The sequence below is a fragment of the Electrophorus electricus genome, chromosome 1, assembly GCF_041902795.1.
Source record: "Electrophorus electricus isolate QZ-2024a chromosome 1, ASM4190279v1, whole genome shotgun sequence".
Lineage (NCBI taxonomy): Eukaryota > Metazoa > Chordata > Actinopteri > Gymnotiformes > Gymnotidae > Electrophorus > Electrophorus electricus.
In genome coordinates, this window is record NC_137497.1 from 37,821,766 (window position 1) to 37,840,872 (window position 19,107).

The 19,107-nt window shown below is 45.6% G+C and overlaps 1 protein-coding gene across 1 annotated transcript in view; it reads right to left on the reverse strand.

Annotated features, from left to right (window-relative positions):
* The window catches only part of fam49bb (family with sequence similarity 49 member Bb), a 36,942-nt gene that overhangs the window by 17,541 nt on the left and 294 nt on the right, over positions 1 to 19,107 (reverse strand). The window contains exon 2 of the mRNA XM_027004334.3: positions 8,688 to 8,766. The gene's annotated coding sequence lies outside the window, so the exon portion shown is untranslated. The remainder of the gene's footprint in view (positions 1 to 8,687; positions 8,767 to 19,107) is intronic.

Genomic DNA, 19,107 nt, shown 5'->3' on the forward strand with positions numbered 1-19,107 from the left:
TGCTTCTGCTGCCTGCAGAAATTAAACATTTCCTTGCTTTGCCTCTCACTGCTGTCAGGTTTGAGAACACAGAATTGTAGCGAGTTCCCCACTGAAAGTGAGCATCCGTTTGTTTACTTTAACACCGACGTAAGCACCAGCAGCACTCTCTGGCAGAAGTGCCGTCATGCCATCCCCCATTCTCTGGGCCGCGCCCTTAGCCCTCTGTTCTCTCAAGGCCACTCAGCTGCCTGGCTTTGAGAGGTCTGGGTCACGCTGCCAAGGGAAGCGCTGGGGTCACACAAAAGACAAGTCAGCATCTTGTAAAGTGCCCCACCCTATTCTGCAGGGCTGTAAAGAGACCCGGCCCTCTGGCGTCTGGCTGGGGGTGGAGCCCGGACTCGTCTGCAGGCATGGGGTCGGGCTGCAGCATCACTGGTTTGCCGGAACCGTCACCGGAAATGGAAATGGGAAAGACAAGAAGCAACCTCCTCCGAAGTGAGAAAGCGAGACTGCGCAAGTACAGTGAGCGGAAGTGAAGCTTCCACAATCGATCAGTCTTCGCTGCCGCGTGCGTGGATGTGTGAAGTGTGTGAAGGGTGTGAAGTGTGTGTGTGTGCTAGCATCATTCACAGTCAGGGAGCATGCGCACTTCCCCGTGCTGGTATCCCTCCCCCAGATCAACAGCAGCAGTGGAGGCCACTTGGGGCCGTGACCCAGATTTCACATCACATTAGCCAAGCGGAGCGTGCACCCCTGCCGCACCCCACAGTCCGTGACCCTCGCCCGATCAAACAGGCGGAAAATGGGGGGGGGGGGGGGGAGTGACCCTTCGATCCCGGTGAGGAGTGGAGAGAAGTAGGCATTGGGGGAAGTATGGTAGGTGGGACCCATACGCCGTATAATCCCACCCAGCTGGATATATGTATAGGGCGGGGTACATTATTTACTGAGGGGGTAGAGTGATGGATAGGGGTAGAGTCATGACCCCTCCCACGAAACCCCCAACAAGCTAAACGGCTACATCAAAAAACTTAAGGACAGGATAAACAAAATGGATTGTGCAATCAGAAAATGCACCAGATTTGTGGGAAATCCAAAAAACAAACCAGAAAGGAAAAAAAGGCGGTGATTACATCACAGTGCATCTAACAACGTGATTTTATACGTAAACCTTTGACTCCTTTCGGCAATTAAAAAAAAAAGAAAAGAACCAAATGCGAAGCATTTATTTGTTTATTTATAAATGACAGAGCATGGCCTTTGAAATGTGGGAAAGGGGTGGGGGTGGGGCGGCCAGTGATTTAACAGGCAGGTCTCAAAGCAGGATTTAGATAATCTCTCCTACAATAGGACCTTTTAGCCCAGGCTGTACCTTGCACCATCGTAGCCATGGCAACCAGATAGCGCAAGCCAAAGGCAGGGCACCTTTCCTGAAGGAATTGCGAAGCCATGCCTGTGCAAAGCCTTCACAGTCTGTTTACTTAACAAATCCACATCACCTCCATTCCGCCTTCAGTTCCGAATGGGTGTACGAACTACCTGGTCTTCTTTTAAAAAGCGGCTTCAGACAACAGGCCAGCCGAAAGCAAGCTGTACAGGGCAGGAGTCCATAAAAGTGCACGCTTGGCAGCAGGACCGTGGCGCGCGCTGGACTCAGGCGTGCATCCGTCAGCTGCAGACAGAGGGGAGTGTGGAAGCCGAGGCAGCACGGACTGGACTTCTGCGAGCGAGAGGGATGGACGGTGGCACGCCCTTCCACGGTCAGGATCTGCTCCACACCGACACTGCGGCTGGTGCAGGGAGGTCAACTTCTGCATACGGATTAAGGCGGGGCTGCGACCTTCACGCCACGTGCACACTCTGACACACACACCCCACTGGCGGAATAAGGAGATCCTTGGGGACTCGGACAAGCCTTAATGGAATATGAAATATAAAACACTCACACTCCTAGTGAGGTCCTACTGACCCACTTGACCAGTTCGGCCTTGCCGCTGTTACCCACCATCCAGCCGTTGCACATACTTCACTTTCCATTAAGAGAGCAGCGGCGAGCAGACCCTCCTGGAGCTGTGGATGCTGCGTTAAGGGTGGGGCACCATCAGAGGGGCTCCGGTGCTGCACTTGGCACGCAGACGACTTGCGCTAAAGGGACCAGACATTGCTAAAGCACAGAGCGCCCTCTGGTGGTCGTAGTAGACACGACCACCCCTTGGTGCCACTCCCTATCTGTAGGGTAGTCACCACAAGCACAAAGTTCTGGAGGTCGAAAGGATAGTGGTTATGAAGTCTGAACCAAGGGTTTCAAACTCCTGAAATGTCACAGCATTTCTGTGTCTATACTGCTCTGCTATGTTAATGAGGGACTAGGTGATTAACTGGTGGACTGAATCAGGAAAGTGGAAAGAGCTACGTAGAGCTGAACTTTGCGGTGATGTGGCCCTGATTTTCACATTCCAGCTTGTTTGTTTGCTTTTAGGTTTTACATTCCAGCTTGTTAGTTTGTTTTAGACATTTTCTTAGAGGCCAAAGAGAGCTTAGGAAACCTCAGGCGGGACTGCAAGTGTACGGTGCTCTAGGCTAAATGAGCAGACTGTTAGCATATGACACGCTAAATGAAAAAGAAACAAACCCACTTCGTGTTTAAATAAGGCTGTCCCTTCCTGCAGGGTGGACATGCACGTGGACATGCACGTGTGCTCCGGCTATCAGCTGCATGGGTCATAAAGAAACGTGGAAACGCACGTGGGGCCCTGCAGAAGCCTCCCACCAACACACAGAACACACCACCTTCCTATAGGACACTCCTGTCCAGCGCATTTACAATGAGCAAATGCATAGCAACGTACAGTCAGCTCAAACCTAATAGGCATACGTTTATGTTTTATATTACGAGTATATATATATATATATATATATATTCTTTTCTGCGAGCGGAAGGTATTTTCATGGAGCCAGCCTGACACTGGGACGTTGTAAATCTCACTGTTACAAGTATGTTTATTACTTACTTGCTATTACACAATAGGATGTGGTGTAGACTGCAACACTATCCCTAGGCACACTAGTGGCTCAAATTTAGGTGAATGGCGCCATCTGTTGTCTAAAATGTGCTGGATAGGAAAAATCGAGCTTCTACTAGAAGTCACAAATGTCTATCCAATACTGAAAGACTTATTCAACCTGCAGATATATATATATAACTGCAAAGCTCACAAACCCTTGATTAACAGAAACAAATATTTCCAACACATTCAACAGAACAGACGATACTATACTATGGGATAATTGGGAGAATCAAGACAGTTTGCCTCCGTGTTTGACGCAGCTGTGTGAAAAATAATACACTCAAAAAAGGAAGAAATAATGATTTCTGTTATTTTTATTATTAATTATTAATAGTATTCGTATTAGTAGTAGTAGTAGCAGCAGCAGCGGTCATGTCTCTATCACAGTGTATCGTCCTCAACTTCCTCAAGTCTGCCACCATTGTCCCTGTTGCCAAAAAGACAGGAAATCAGCAGTTTCCATGATTTCAGACCAGTGGTGCTACTGCCTATTGTAATGTAGAGAGCATTCAGAGACTGGTCCTTAAGCAAATCAAAGCTTCCCTACAGCCTACCCTGCACAAACACCAAGTTGCCTTCAGATCCAACAGATCACCATAGCACACCATCAACACAGCCCTAGAATTAGCACTGATCCACTGAGAACACCCGCAGATGCGATGTGAGGATGCCGTCCTTGGCATATAGCTCTGCAGTCAACACCATCGCGCCTAGCAGAATGGTCACCAAACTCCCTCGAGACTGGTAGGCGAAGGTCCTATCACTCCCCGCTGTTGACACTCAGCACTGGTGCTCCACAGGGCTGTGTGCTGAGCCCCCTTACCCACATGGGGCTGTGTACCAACCCACAGTACAAAGAACCTCATCCAGTTTGAGGACGACTCCACTGCAGTGAAGATGATCCATGATGGAGACGGGTCTTCCTGCAGGGATGATGAGGTCTGCCAGTTTGGAGAATGGTGCTCCCTTAACAATCTTCCACTCAGCAGCTCCTAAACCAAAGAACTGATTTTCAGATTCTGAAAGCAGAAGGAGTGTCCTGCCCCACTCTGCATTAATGGAGACAAAGAGGAGAGACTGTCCAGTTTTTAATGCTTAGGCCCTCACATGGACTGTCAGCACTACCTGCCTGGTTAAAAAGGCACAGAAATGGCTACATGGTGCTTTGTAGAAACACCTCGGTGTGGTAAGCCAGCTGCTTTGGAGGCTCTCCAAAGGGTCAGCATACAGATACCTGGGTTGGAGGACATCTACAACGCCTGAAGTCTCCATTAGCATCACCAGAGACACACCTCAACCAGGTTTCCACCTCCTCACCCTCTGGAAAGCACTAGAAATGCATTTACACACACCCAGCAGTCAACACAACTAAACAGCTTCTGCTCCAATACCGTCAGAGAACTGAACTCCAAACAGAAGTCTCTGTCCTACTGTCAGCTTCCACACACACCCGCTGTCCCTCCATTCACTACCTCACCCATTCTCTACCTCACCCTACCACCACTGCGGCAGTGGTAACACATCTACAAGGCACAACTGAATGTGGAACAATGTTGATGTGCACTAATGGCCCTCTTCCCTGTGTGTAATATGCAATACAATGAGCAATAAGTGATCATGAGCATAAAAAACAATGCGTGCCATTTTTTGGTAACTTTGTAATCTGCTGTAGTAAATTTGATTTTATACTTCCTTTCTCTTTATATCTACTGTAAGTATTTTATTATGTGGACACAAGAACTATTTCTTTGCACAGCTGCGAAATGACATTACAACATTCTATTGTTTCTCCTTCGTCTTCTTTTTGGAAGTAGTAATGCTACAGTGCACTGGTAAAAGTGTATAGAGTTTAAGAGAATCACTAAAGTCTGTCTACCTCACTTAGCTGTGCTGACTTCTGCTGTAGCTTTTAACTCAAGCTGTACGTACAATTAAAGAGTAACAAATCAGAACAGGAAAATCAGTTAGGCTACTTGTGTCAGTGGGAGGAAATCGACACATTGCTCACGTAGAAATGACTGTAACTGTGTTTTGCTGAACAAACAATACACTGCATCACCAGGTGGGGGCACTCTGCTCTGCTTCCAAGGTGCAATTGTTGCTCAGGAAACAGCTCAGCCCTACACTACACTACACTATGGTAAAATACACCGCTAGGTGGTCAACTGGCAGATTGAAATGACACCTCTAGCTCTGTGCACACCATGTACAGCATTCGAGGAGCCCTGGTCATAAGACTCGGGCTAATCCTGTACTAATCCCAAAGAACAAACTTGAGGCCTGCAGTTTACAAGCTTACAGACCAAGCAGCAAGTTCACATTAACCTACGCTTGTACATGTTTCCTCGCACTTAAGTACTACGCATGTTAACTTGCTACTTTTGCGTTCGGAGGCAACGTTCATCCTTCCTCCCAGTGCCTTGCTGTCAATACTCTAGCACGAGTCCCAGCACTAGGACATGCCAACCACTAGTATCAGTATGACTGATTTAAGAATGGCTTTAACTATACATTACTAAACTTGAACTAGGCAATAGCAGGCATCAAGTTCTGAAGCTCGAGAACATGTCGTAGCGTTTCCTGCTGCATCAGCGGCTGACAGACAGCACTGTCTCAGCCACAGTGAGGAGCTTCCCGTCAGCCAGTTGCAGCATGCAGGTAAACCATTCCAGCCCCCGTGCATTACCTTACTTAACCAGGCTTTTCATTAGTTTAAATCTTAAAACAGTTGCTGGACCTCAGAAGATCAGCCACATGCCTTTGAGTGCCAAAGTGTGGTACGTCCAAGATTTTCAGACTCAATTGGTGAACATATTAGTTAACACTTTATGGGGAAAAACAAAACAAATAAATTAAAACCTGTGAATTGCATGAAATGGTCAGCAGACCCTCCCCAGCACAGTCATAGGAACATCTTACTATCATGTTGTCATAGGCCAAATCACATGTTTTATGATGCAAGGAGGGTGCGGTGTTGATCCCCAGCCAAGAAACTTTTGCCTATATAAAAAAAATGAGGAGCAGACAGAGACAGTTCCTGCTGAAACATGACCGACACCCGAGGAGAGCACCATTAAGACGCAAGACCAAATATGTGCACCAAGGTAGCTAGCGACGAGGGCGAATCGAATCAGTTTAATCAGACACCGGACTCGCCCAAGCATGTGCTGCACAGAGCTCGGCAGTGAGGGCCTCGATTGGCTCCCCCGCCCCCCGAGCTGGAGGTGGCCTGGCTCAACTTTTGGCTGTGGTGCTATTTTAAGAAGCCAGTGTGAAACTAAAGACAGGCAAGCTTTGGGAAACCTTTCGATGTCATTTCTGGGAAACAAACGACACACCTGGTATGCCTCTGACCATCTAACCCCAAGGCCAATGGCATCAAGGCGCGGCTGCCAGACGCTACCTAGTGGGTTCCTACTGCGACCTTTATCCCTTGGGATAATGAGCCACGGCTGGGGAAAAGGAAGCTGCAGTGGGGAGGTTACTCAAGTCCACCACATGTCCCACGATGACGCTCACTTCCACACTGGCACGGTTACACAATCGCACGGCATCTCTGGGCATTACAAATAGATAAAAAGTGCAAGCCAAGCTGTTTACATGCAATAGTGAACATGACAGGAAAGCAGAGGAAGCAAGAAACACTCAAAAGAGCTGTGTTAAGAAAGAGAAGAGAGGAAAAAAAAACAAAAAACAATCAAACACACACACAAAAAAACTATGCTAGTCTTGAGAATATGGTGGTGAACACAAAGTTTTTCCAATTTGGGGAAAACTGACATCAGACCTCCTCTCCTTAATCAGAAGACAGTACTTCAGTAAAGTCTCTCACTGACATGCAATTAACTTAAATGAAATTACTCCAGTTCTGCAAAATACAAAATAATTTTATTTACGACCCCTTTTCTTAACACCTTATTGGATCTGATTCATACAACTTGAATAAAATGAATTTGTGTTCAAATTATCTGTAAAAAAAAACAAAATTATGTAAATGTTCACATACAAATATAATTTACACCCAAGTCACACTTAGTGTTCGTTATTTACAAAAGGAACCAAATGTTTACTGTCCAAACTGACGGCATATTGACACAAGTATTAACTAATTGAAAACTAATAACGGTGCAGTGAAGGTTCAAGTGAACAGGTCCCGTGGTAATGTGGAGGAGAACACAGAAGGCCTGACCTGAGATGGAAATAATATAGGAATAAACACTGTAAAAAAAATATTTGGTGTGACCTGGAAAATAAACTTCTCAGAACAAATGCATCAGAACAGCATATATGTCTGAAAATGTGTGTGATTCTTATTTTGACAGCAATTAGGGGACATTTTGAGCAACAGGCATAAATATAGCCTACTGTTAATGTAGTTGACAATCGATTTTTTCGGGATCGCGAGGAGCCCTATTGGCGTCGAAATTGGGACTGACCCCCGATAAGGTTTCACACACCAATGCTGCCGCTGCATTGAGCCACTGCATTGAGCCACTGCATTCAGCTGTGCCAGCCATGCACACTGGGGAGCTTCCCCCGTGTGTGCTAGCGCTCGCCGCTGTGAGTGGATACCTGAGCAAATCTCCCCGCGACACACCTCTGTGGTGTCAGTGAAGCTGGGGATCGTGGTGTTGGCGGGGAGGAGTGACACCAGCGTGCTTTCACCCCTTCACAGATCGTAAAACCTTATCGCCCCTCCATACGTGGGGCTTCGCCTGAAGGAGGCTCCAAACGAGCCACACTCTGATCAGTCCTTCACTTCACACACAGGTTATGAAGTCCTGCGTCAGCCTTTGCTACAGAAACCAAAGACATGCTAATCAAATAATGGTCAAACCACCACCTGGAGGAGGTCTGGAATTACTATAGATGACTGAAAATGAAAGTCATTTAAGGGGTTAATTAGGTTAGGGCAAGAGTCAGGCATACCATAGATTAGCAATTTTATTACTTTCAACTTCAAACCCAGGCAAGCTGACTTTTTTTTTTTCCCATGATGAAGCTACTTCAACAAACAAACCTCCCAAAAGATCTATTCTGAACACACTGCACAACCCCAGGTCCTGCGGTAGTGGGCAACACGTGATGGATTAACAGATCACCCTTACTTAGTTAACTATTTGGTCAGTGCATACAATCTGTAAAGCCTCATGCAAAATGGCAGGATTAAAGGTAGAACAGTACGATGCACGCTACAGATATAACATGTACCAGCGTATTCTCTTACACGCTACACATGCAAATCAGTGAAAAGTGTTAACAGTGTTCAGAACAGTCCTCTTCCTCTGAGGTTGTTATCTATATTGCAGCTGGTTAGGGAAAATTGCCAGGTAGCTTCAAATTAGTGAGATTAGCAGGAACTAGCAAACCAAACCATACCAGATGCTTTTCCTTTTACAGTTTAGCTGTAAAGCACCTTCTTGACATGTCCTCTCGCAGTTTGGCCACAAACACAAACGCCTGCAGGCCTCTGAAACCCACTGTACCTCAGACCGCCTACGACTTCACATTTCTGCCCACGTACGCCACTGGCTAACTCATTGGGAAGGCTTGTATGAGGCATTCTGTCCATCTCGGGACTCTGGAAGGAGACGCAGGAGGGCGCAGTGAGGCTGCTCCGGACTGTGCCATGCTTACCAGTAGACGAAGGAGACGGGTGGAAAGAAGGCCCGCCCAGGCACTCGGCCGAGGTCGCAGACCCGCAAAGAGACGTGCACTACGGGAGAGAAAGGGAGGGAGGGAGAGGGAGAGAATGATCAGTAACCACAATGGTACATGAAACCTTTAGCCCTTGTACAGTCATGAAGCAACCGTACTTGGCGTAAACGTCGCAAATTTCCAAGAACCTGGACATTCAACTGCTCAAGTGACACCGGAAAGCATTTCCCCATTTCAATTCAAGAAAGACCTGTATTTGAGCTTTCTCGCCATAAACACACAACACAGCACTCTTATTATTCTAGAAAAATCTATATTCAGTTAAACTCAGACATGCCTCCTTTACTTCCTATTAGATCGCGCCACAAGCCAGAGGAGTGTGGAAATGAGCGAACGCCACGAGTTACACACAATCAGCAGATGGAGGCCTCCAGTGTCGTTTTCATCCTTGTCGTCCTTGGACTATTAATATTATTATTATACTGATATTATTTTTTGTTTGCTGTCGCTTGCTTAAATGTGGTGGCACATGTGTGCATCCTTCTATCAGCTGGGCATTCACTTCCAACGTTTGAAATATTTGGCCTAGTTAGTAGTACGGGCCTGATTACAACGTACCTTGAATTTCAGCATAACTACACTGACCAGAAAAAAGGGAACCTGATTGGCTGTGACCACACCATAAAAAGCCTGACAGCGGCCAATCCTGCCTCGTTGCGAGTTGCAATGGAAACAAAGAACCTGGCCATGAATCAGGCTCTTCTCCTCCGTACCGCCAAGGCAAAGGCCCTGGCCGACAGCCTGTGTGGGCAAGGCTGCCGTTGGCCTCATCTCAGAGCTGCAGTGAGTGCACAAGCTTGCTCCCGGGCCCTGCACCCATTGGGGGGGGGGGGGGGGGGGTGCTCAGGCCACTTCCTCTTGTGCAACACTTCCTCCTATTCGTCATGCTGGCAGTGCTGTCTGTGCACACTGCGCCGTCAGGCCTAGTTTTAGAGAACACATCGAATACAGTTGCTATTTTGTTTAGTACCTGCAATTAAGGAATGCAGACTGAGACAAAGACTATGTTCTGTGATGGACAAAGGCATATGTATCAACTTGCTACCTGCAACAAGCAGTTTATTCTACTGGTCCAAAACTGATATGGAATGGCTCTTGTGTCTTTTTAAATAAAAGACAGCAAACAAATTTGATGTTTCATGTAATTGGCTAAAAGACTGACATTCATACAACAAGCTTTCCTTTATTTTTAACAAAAACTAATGTTATTACAGATTACAGATATAAGTATTTCTAGGAACGTTATATCACAGCACAGGAAATTTTACATATTTAACTAAAGACTAAAATTTTCCCGTGTGTTCATCAACTGGTTGGTTGGCATTTCTGATGGACAATGAACAATCATCAGTCCATTCTCCTTCCCACAAAGGGGTATAAAAAGACAAAAGTTTTTGTTCCCCAGAAAACGCTGCAGTGTAGATTTAATTGTACTTTACATGAAGAGAGAGTTCAAACACTCAAACAGATTCAAATGATGAATCAAAAGTGCAAATGTGGCCTGAGAAGATGATGTGATGATCTCATCACAACTGAGCTCAGAATTACCCTCAAGCTGTCACATAACCAACCTGTAGCCATAACAGCAGAAGTAGCCTACTACAGTCTGATCTTCCCTAGGCTATTTATCTTCAACCTCTGACCACTATGCTCAACGTTGACGGCTCTCTGTGAGATGGTGAAATTAAAAAGAAGGCCAAAAACTGTGCTTAATGCATGTTAAGTTTGCCTGTACAGGTGACAGAGTATTTTATTCCCTGAGGCTGCCTGGCCTACATGTTTTAACCTCGGCCTGATATTTCTTACTATTTTTAAGCAGGCCACAGCCTGACAAGCTCCTACAGTCAGGACAAACTTTGAGGTTTCAGCACAGTAGTGCTCTCTGGTGCACGCACAGCAACTCCTACAGCCAGGCTGCAGTGTACACCGCACAGGCTCGGGGGAAAGCTTCGTATCCCGTGCGGAGGCCAGGGTAGGCTCACACTCGGATCCCAGCCGCGCCACACGCCGTGGTTTGCGGGGTGGTGATGGGCTGAGGGCCAGCGAGCTCAATTAAGAGAGAGACGGAAGAGTCGAATGCTCGGCTGTGAACTCCGGGCCCAGATGTGTGGCCACAGCCTGCAGAAGGAGGCAGCAGCAGCCTGCTGGCGCGCTGGCAGTGGCAGGAGACATCCTCCACTTTCACCCAGCGCTGGAGGCATCAGGCAACCCACAAGAGGCCTGATGCACTGAGACCAAAGAACTGGACCCATTAAGAGCTTGTTTAGAGGACCAAAAAAGAAAACAGCAGCTGGCTTTGTGCTTTCTGGAAACAAATGACTAAGTCCAACATAGTCCCGTGGCGAAGCTGGGGTGGAGAACGCAATCAGGTGTCAGAAAGTGTGTCAATTACAGAGAGTAAGCAATCAGCATTTAATGAAACTGAAAGTGTAACAACAAAGGAGAACATCCTTTCCTCACATTGCATGTCTGATCTTGAAGACAGCATGTCAGCACAAGACACTGCACATGACCATCATCGAAAGGCACAAAGGTTTACGTTGGGGGAGAGGAGGGGGGGAGTATTCCAAAGTTGGGGATTTCCATACCATGAATCTTTTTACCTGAACAGTGCAGATTAACAGCTCGCTTCTAAGGAGCAGCCACATACAAAAGATTCTGATGTGGCTTGTTTGTTCTCAAAAATATTTCCTGACATGTTGTAATGGTATGAATCTAAAAGGTTCATTGAGGTAATTACAGCTAACCAAATACAGAAACACTAGAACAAGACAAGAAGGGGGGGGGGAAAGTCCACAAATAATACAGACAAGCACAGATAAAGATCAGAGAAACAGCTGAAAGAAACATCTGCACGGTATCATTGAGTCCCAGTGCAGGGCAGATGAGAACTCAAGCCATGCACAGGTCAAAATAGGTGTCTTGGTGCAGGAATGGGAACCACTAAACAGCACAGTGTAGGGTCAGAATTGCTCATCAAGTGTGTGGGAAAATCCATTAGGCATAGTTAACGTGCTTTATCTCCAAGACACGAGGGCTGTTATGGTAGACTTGCCCATTAAATGCACACATGACTAACCTGCTTATGCTAACGACTAGCTTCCATTTATTATTAACTTCTTCAGTATTTGACCAAATCTCTATCCCTTCAACGTTGCTGGGCTCGAGAAATTCCTCCATGGCTTGACCCCTAATCACAGCCACTTAATTTCCTCTTAATTTGTTTCCACACACGTTATTATTGTGATGAAAGTGGGACGGTAATGTAAGCATCAATCAAAGGGACATTGATTCTCAAAGTTTAGGCCAGTACATCAGAGTCCAAATAAGATACACTGAGCTAAAATAAAAGGGGAAGGTTTCCAGGATAACAGTATACATGGCCCACAGGAGTCAGCTCCTCACACTGCTCAGCTAACACAGGCACAGGGTCGCGACCACTTTCACCACTTTCAAACCTCCAGGCACAGGTCAATCGGTCGCCCGGCCTTTCTGATTCTGGCCGCTCTCACGATCGCGGGCTTTGCGGGGCCTTTTGTGCTTGCTGAGGTCCAGGTCAGCGGCTGCAGACCGAGACGATCAGGCCTGATCTCTGCATAAGCCCAGTGCAGTGTGTGATGCCACAGAGCCGTCCCTGAAGAAGTCGCATCCGAGTTCATCCGCAGCTAAACAGCTCAGACACTCAAAAAAAGATGGACAATACTACATATGATCATTAGCACAGTGTCAGATTAGAAACAGGGTTTTTCTGTTCTGAAGAGTCACAACATTGGCATGATCCAAACGTAAATTGTTGTGGTTATAATAAGGGACGAAACCATGGCTCATACCAATACACAGAATGCACCACAGAATACTTAACATGAAGCACAGAGTACACTGTTGAACCTATGCCTATATAATGTCAGAGGCACACAGGATGACTTATCTTTGCTTCCCTTAATTAGATCTCTATTGATGGTCTGTGACATCAGGAAATCCGTTTTGGTTTTGTATGACTTGATCGTCCTTGAGGTGAATCCTCTGGCCACAAAAATGTGAAAACAGGCCAGAAAAAACTAGAGAGGACAACGATCTGATACCACGTATTGGAAGCAGGCCAATAGCAGTGAAAAAAAAATGCTGGCTTGAATATCGGGAGAAAAATCTTTAAGGAAACCGATCTGATACCGTCCTAAGCCCATCTGGAAAATAGCACAGCACAGATCACGCGATAAGTTAGTTTGCAAACAGTTTATACACAGCTGTAGAGCTTAAGTTTAGAGGTCTCTTCACATTAACAAATGAAACTATTATGCTCAGTTACATATATCCGCACGCTCCAACATGTGCAGTGACTTGCATTCCTTTCATTTTGATAAACCAATGTGAGGGAACAGGTTATCTGCCTTCTAGTGTGAGCTTTTAAACAGGATGAACCAACATTCTGGCACTGGTCACTGCCATGGACCCGTGACCAACACAGATTTGTTTGTTAACCTGTCATGTTTCCAGTTTGGCCATGAAGCAAATGCAGTTCAGGGATGTGGGGAAAGGAGGAAGAGCAGTGGAAAAGAATGAATAATAGAACAAGCAACATGTTCTCCTCTACGTTCCGGACGTTCACTAGTCTATGGCTCCAGCACCTTCAGACCGCACAAGAAAGCGGAAGAGCTGCCATGTTTGCTGTTAGCCTGCTGAGCTTGAAGGTGGACTGGAAAATTTGAGTAAGAAGCTCAGCTAACCTGAGCAAAGTTTGTACATAGAGTTCTTTCTTTTCAGCTAGAAAGCATGACCATCTTGTAATCATTGTCAGGTTACATATCTATTGGATTTATGCAGAAGACGAGTGAAGGCAGAGTCCTAGTGGAGGTAGCCTCTCTCTGTCTGCTCTCCTAGTGCCAGCTGGGTGGGGTGTAGTTGGTAGAACAGGTCAGTATCAAGTGGATGTGGAATTACAGCTGCATTCAGTAAAAAAAATAAAATAAATGCCAGACTAAAGCATTTATATGTTTTTCTTTTTTTTACATTTTAAGTCATGCATGATATCCGTAAATACAGCATATTATATGTAAAATGAAATTCCAACAATCTAAGTTTTACCCAGACAACTGAATCATAGTTCCATAGTGGTTTTTATTGAAAGAAAGACATAGGATTTGTATCAGGCGAAATGAAAATGATATTGCTATCGGATCTGTACAGAAAGATTGGTAGTGTGCCATATCGGGGGGTTGGGGGGGGGGGGGGGGGATGCTGCCGCGCAGAATAACACCACTCACAATGGAGACATTCTTTTTAATGCAACAGCCACAAAAGACCAAAAGACACAGATACAACCATGACAAAGTGCCAACATATTAAGTCAAGACACTTGTACATAATGTTCTTTTACGTAGTTCTGTTCATGGGTGGAGGCTTGTACTTTAATGTCCTGAGGGGAAGAGTCACAGACTACTTAATGAGGGAATGTGCTTTGCTAAAGTCTAAACAATTCAGCATGAAATGCCTCGGATGTTAGCTGGCAGTCATACTCAGGGCTAAAGTGATGCCTTATGGACTCATTATATTCAGTAAACCAAACTTTGTGGCAAGTGGGCAAATTAAATGAGAAGGACTGCAGGCTTCATCCATTTGCACCAAAACAATGATTTGGTAGCCCATCTGGGTGTCTGCTAGAGGTCAAGGTTCCTCTGCAAGTTTCTGCTCCAGCCTGGCTCCCAGTACACCTGCGCCTGTACTCAGTGTTCTTAATGGTTTGTTTCAAGCATTTTTTGGAAGTGGAAAGTGTAAAACCAAATACTGTGTGGTGTGTCCTGAGAACTGGGCTTAAAAAACACAGTGGTAGGTCCCACTCTCCTCAGAGCACATGGATACTTTTGTGTTACCAGTGCACTTGGTGACTAAATTGGCATTACAATCCAAAATGCAATATAAAAATAATACACAATGTTATTTGCTACACATATACATTACCCAAGAGTCCAAATTAAGGCCAAATTACCAACACTCGAAACAACTTTCAATATGCATGATTTCTTCTAGGCAAATTATAAGACAAGTGGCTAGTTAATGGAACATGCCCTAGCAAATGTATGTTTTTCAGAAACGCTCCTTTTTCTCACCTCTAAAACTGCAAAGCTATGAAGTTTAGCAAATGGTAAAACCAAACTACGAGTCCTGTCTTGGCCTCCGAGACACAGCCTATTCACCTAAGAGCAAACGGAAGGCTGTCAAAAAGAATACACTGGTGCTTTACGGTGACCTACCACCATGCCTGGGCAAATAGAAAAGGGGTCCCTATCCGAGCCAGCACCTAATTAAATGAGAGCCAACATGCTCGGAAGCTGCTTCTAAATGTCAATCCAAATGAGGGAGTTTAAAGGTAATTGGCAGTCCCAAAAGAATTCCTTCAAGATGCATTTATAACATTTACCCAAACGTTTTACCAGTCAGATATATGCCATCCGATCAATCACCTTGAACAATAAAGGAAAATTTCATCTGTTAAAAGGCATGGACTGTTAAAGTAAACATCAAACTCGAGTTCACTGGAAGAATGTAGACAAATTACAGAGCACGCTTACTGATCGCATACGCTTACCAGCATTATTGCTGATGCAAGTATGACGCAACCTGGCTTCCTTGAGCCAAGCGTGCGTGTGCATGTGTGAGGCTTTAAGAGGCATGAAAATGCACAGGATGTCTCACTTACTCTACTAGGTGAGGCTAGTTACATTTACTTACACGGTGAGACCGGCTTCAGTGAGGCTGATGGAAGGCTGTGTTTTTACTCAGAGATGTTAATCACAGCATCTCGCAGGGTAGAAGGTGCCTAGTCTGGCAGTAGTTCATAAAAGGATACTACTTGTATATGACAGCGCAATGAAATCTCACATCTGCTAGGCTGCAAATAGGCTGAGCTGAGCATGCATTAACACCTATACACCATAGGAGTAGATGTCACTAAAGTTACCAGACATCTAGGGTCTACGTAACCATTTCTCTTTTATGAGGGGTGTGCTTTTACAGCAACACTGCACACACAGCTACCTTGCATTTCTCCCGGCCTAAGCCTTGTTGATGGCATGGGACTGCGAGGAGGAAGATACTATCTATGCGCAGGCAGATGTAAATGAGATGGAAACAAAGTGCAAGCAGGAACACAAACGAACTCCACTAAAAAAAAATTAAAATAGCATACATGAATGTCATGCATAGGTATTCCTCACAAAAATAAACACACAGGCCAGTTTGTGTCATGCCACAGACAAGAAGTAGCTAGCACAAATATACTTCAGTTCAACTCAACGGTTCAAATCGCTTTCATTCCAAACAATAAGCTAAATTCCAGAAGAACTATAGAGCAGTTACTCCTCGTAAAAACAACCTGGCAAAAATGCAAAAACAAAACAAAAATACATCTGAACTCTGCATATGACGTACACGAATAAAAACTTAATTTCCACCAGGTCCAAACGTACATATTGTTAAAATGCTTATGATTACATACAAGTAACTGACTGATAACCATCTCTGATTGTATCCCATTTTGACCCGTGTTATGGTGCAGTTGCAACTCTTCAGCACACCAACAAGAAGCCTGACTACATCCTACTGCTGTAAAAGTGATCATGACGCAGTCCACTTAGTGACACCAACAGGTCTGGGTTGCCATCTTTAGCTTATCTGTAAACCATTTTCAGTAGCCTTTGTGGGAATGACTACTGCACACAAAAGATGCAGTTGCACAGCACCTGGTTATGTGGACACATCTGGGGGTTTCATTCCAATTTGTTCATCTATTTAGGTTAAAATGTTTTTTGGTATCCACCCCCATGGTTCACTAACCCTGTAATCAGGCTGGACACTTGAAGTGGCAGTCAAGGAAAATTACACCGTACCACTCAGTGAATTCATTATGCAGCTACAAAATGTTGCAGAGCTAGATACAAGCCAGTCACAGAGATTGTACTGTCCCAAGCAGCAGGGCAGAATGCAGAGCTCCTTGAAGCTAAACGCTCAGTAGAAGGTGCTAAGAGAAGCTTAGAGGCTGGAGAGGCATACAGTTGCACCAAAATGTAAACCAATTAGTAAAACCAAACCTCTTGTGATGCCGTGTCAAAAGAAAATGTCCGTCAGCCCAGAAGTGTAACCAAGCAATGCTGTGTAGGCAAACACCCATGGCCACAACAGCCTTGCTCAAGCACACCTTAGCATGACAGCCGCAGGTGTGAAAAATAAACGCAGGTACAACTGCATCCGCACGATATCAGATGCCCTGATGACTGGCATGTTGAATAGCTGCTAACCAGTACGCTAACCTTGACTGCTATTCGTTTCTATTTAGGTCAAGGTCAATGGTTAACTAGTCACACAACTTGACATGCTTGGTAAGATGAATTCATGTGCTAGCTCATCACAAGCCCACGTGGTTAAGAATACTGCAGACCTGTTGCCAGGGCAGCATATGGTCTCTGTGTATGCACCGAAATGCACAAATGCACTGAACTCTGCTTCGATCACTGCGAGCCATTCTGTGCCAGCGTCGATGTGCATCAAGATAACAGACGTGTGCCGAAGCCCAAAAAAAGCAGCCTGAAACTGAAATATTAACATTTCAGCATTGTTTCAACCATCCAGTGTCAACGTGCAGTCTAGTATTGTTGGTGTTCTCTGACTAGAGGCCTTCCCACACTCATATCAAACACTGCCAGTTCTGAAAATGTCCCTGAGCTGCTAGCTTGGCAAAACACACATGAGCTATAGGAAGAAAGGAAGGAAGGAAGGAACGAAGCGATGCGATCCGAGTTCTGTACTCCGAATTGAAGCTTACTGTGTGCTACAATGCTCGAGTGAGCGCTGGCACTGCTGCCATGTGATGTAGCAGGAGTGAAGCGTGGCCATTCAGAGCTCCCAGTATCCTCCCACTCACACAGATGGGATGCCTTACAGAACAAATGGCCATGCTGGGAGCAACAGTTCATTTGGCTGTGCTACATACAAGTCTAGCAGCCCCGACACACCATGCCTCAAACCACCAGCACACCAACTTCCTGTGTTCATTCTGCTTCAACTTTCAGTGCTTTACCTACATACCATAAAAGGGGAAGAGGTATGCAATAGCATGGCTATGGGAGAACCCTAATTCAGCCACTGTGAACACCCTAAAGTTTGAAGCTGAAGACATTATGCGAATAAAATTGAAATATGGGGGGGGGGGGTGATGCGAGGTACTTCAAGATAAAAGACCAGGATAACGTTCAAGCGGTGTGTTCTACACTAACTACTCGATATGCAGTGAGTATTTATGGCCGTGGTGCGACACGTTTTTCAGAACTAACCCACAATCCTTCAACGATACGGACGGATGTAAGAAGGCAAATGAACTGGCACTTCGTCTTGCTTGACAAAGCCACATTGCAAGTAAGATCAACTCAAAAATCTCTTGAAAAAGAGAAAACGGGGTTTTGACGAGCGTGTCAATCTTATCAATATGGCATTCATCATTTTATGACTTATAAATGCGATCGTCAAAAGAAACCAGCAGAAGCGGCTAGTGATTTACATAAGCACAGTACACGAAAATCCAGTCTTGCCCCAGTTCACAACTGTACCACTCGACGATGGAGCTAGCTGCATTCTGCAGTTTGCAAGATTAGCGGTTTCACTGCTTAAGCAGTACACCAATTAAACTTAAGTGGTCAGAAAGGGGGGGGGGGGGGGGGGGGGAATTGTCTTGTGAGGAAGACGCTTAAAAATGCTATCTAAAAACAGATTGCAAGTGTTCAAGAGGCAAAAAAGCACCACGCGCGCGCGAGAGAATGTAAGGATGGGCACGGGCGCGACACACCACGTTCACAGTCCGCGGCTGACACTGCGTCTGTTACAACAGCACGTTAGCTCGTTGCTCCACACATCTCGCCATGCCCATCCGGTATTACTATAGAAAAGCTAAGGCAAGATATCTGGCAACCCAGCCTCAGTCATCAATTCATTGCCAGCCTGCCCCCAACTCGCGTGTTTGGGGCGATTTGGCTTTAATGAATAAATCATAAGTACGCAAATCTTTAGTTAGTTATTAATCATCATGGTAACTGTAAGAGGGTCCTCTTCCCTGGGGGGAATGGAAGGTCTGCTATCTATGAACCACGGTTAGGCTATTGTTTCGGTAAGAGAATATCGCATGAGCTTCTGGAGTGGATATTATGTCGATGCAGAATAAGATACGGCTGGAAAGCTGACCGTTCCAGCCTACCTCTTCATATCGCCCAAGTTCTCAGCCAGTGTCTTCTCCTCCGCGACGCCAGGCTCGGACTCACTCACGCGCTACTTCACTCACTCCTGCATTGTCTCGTGA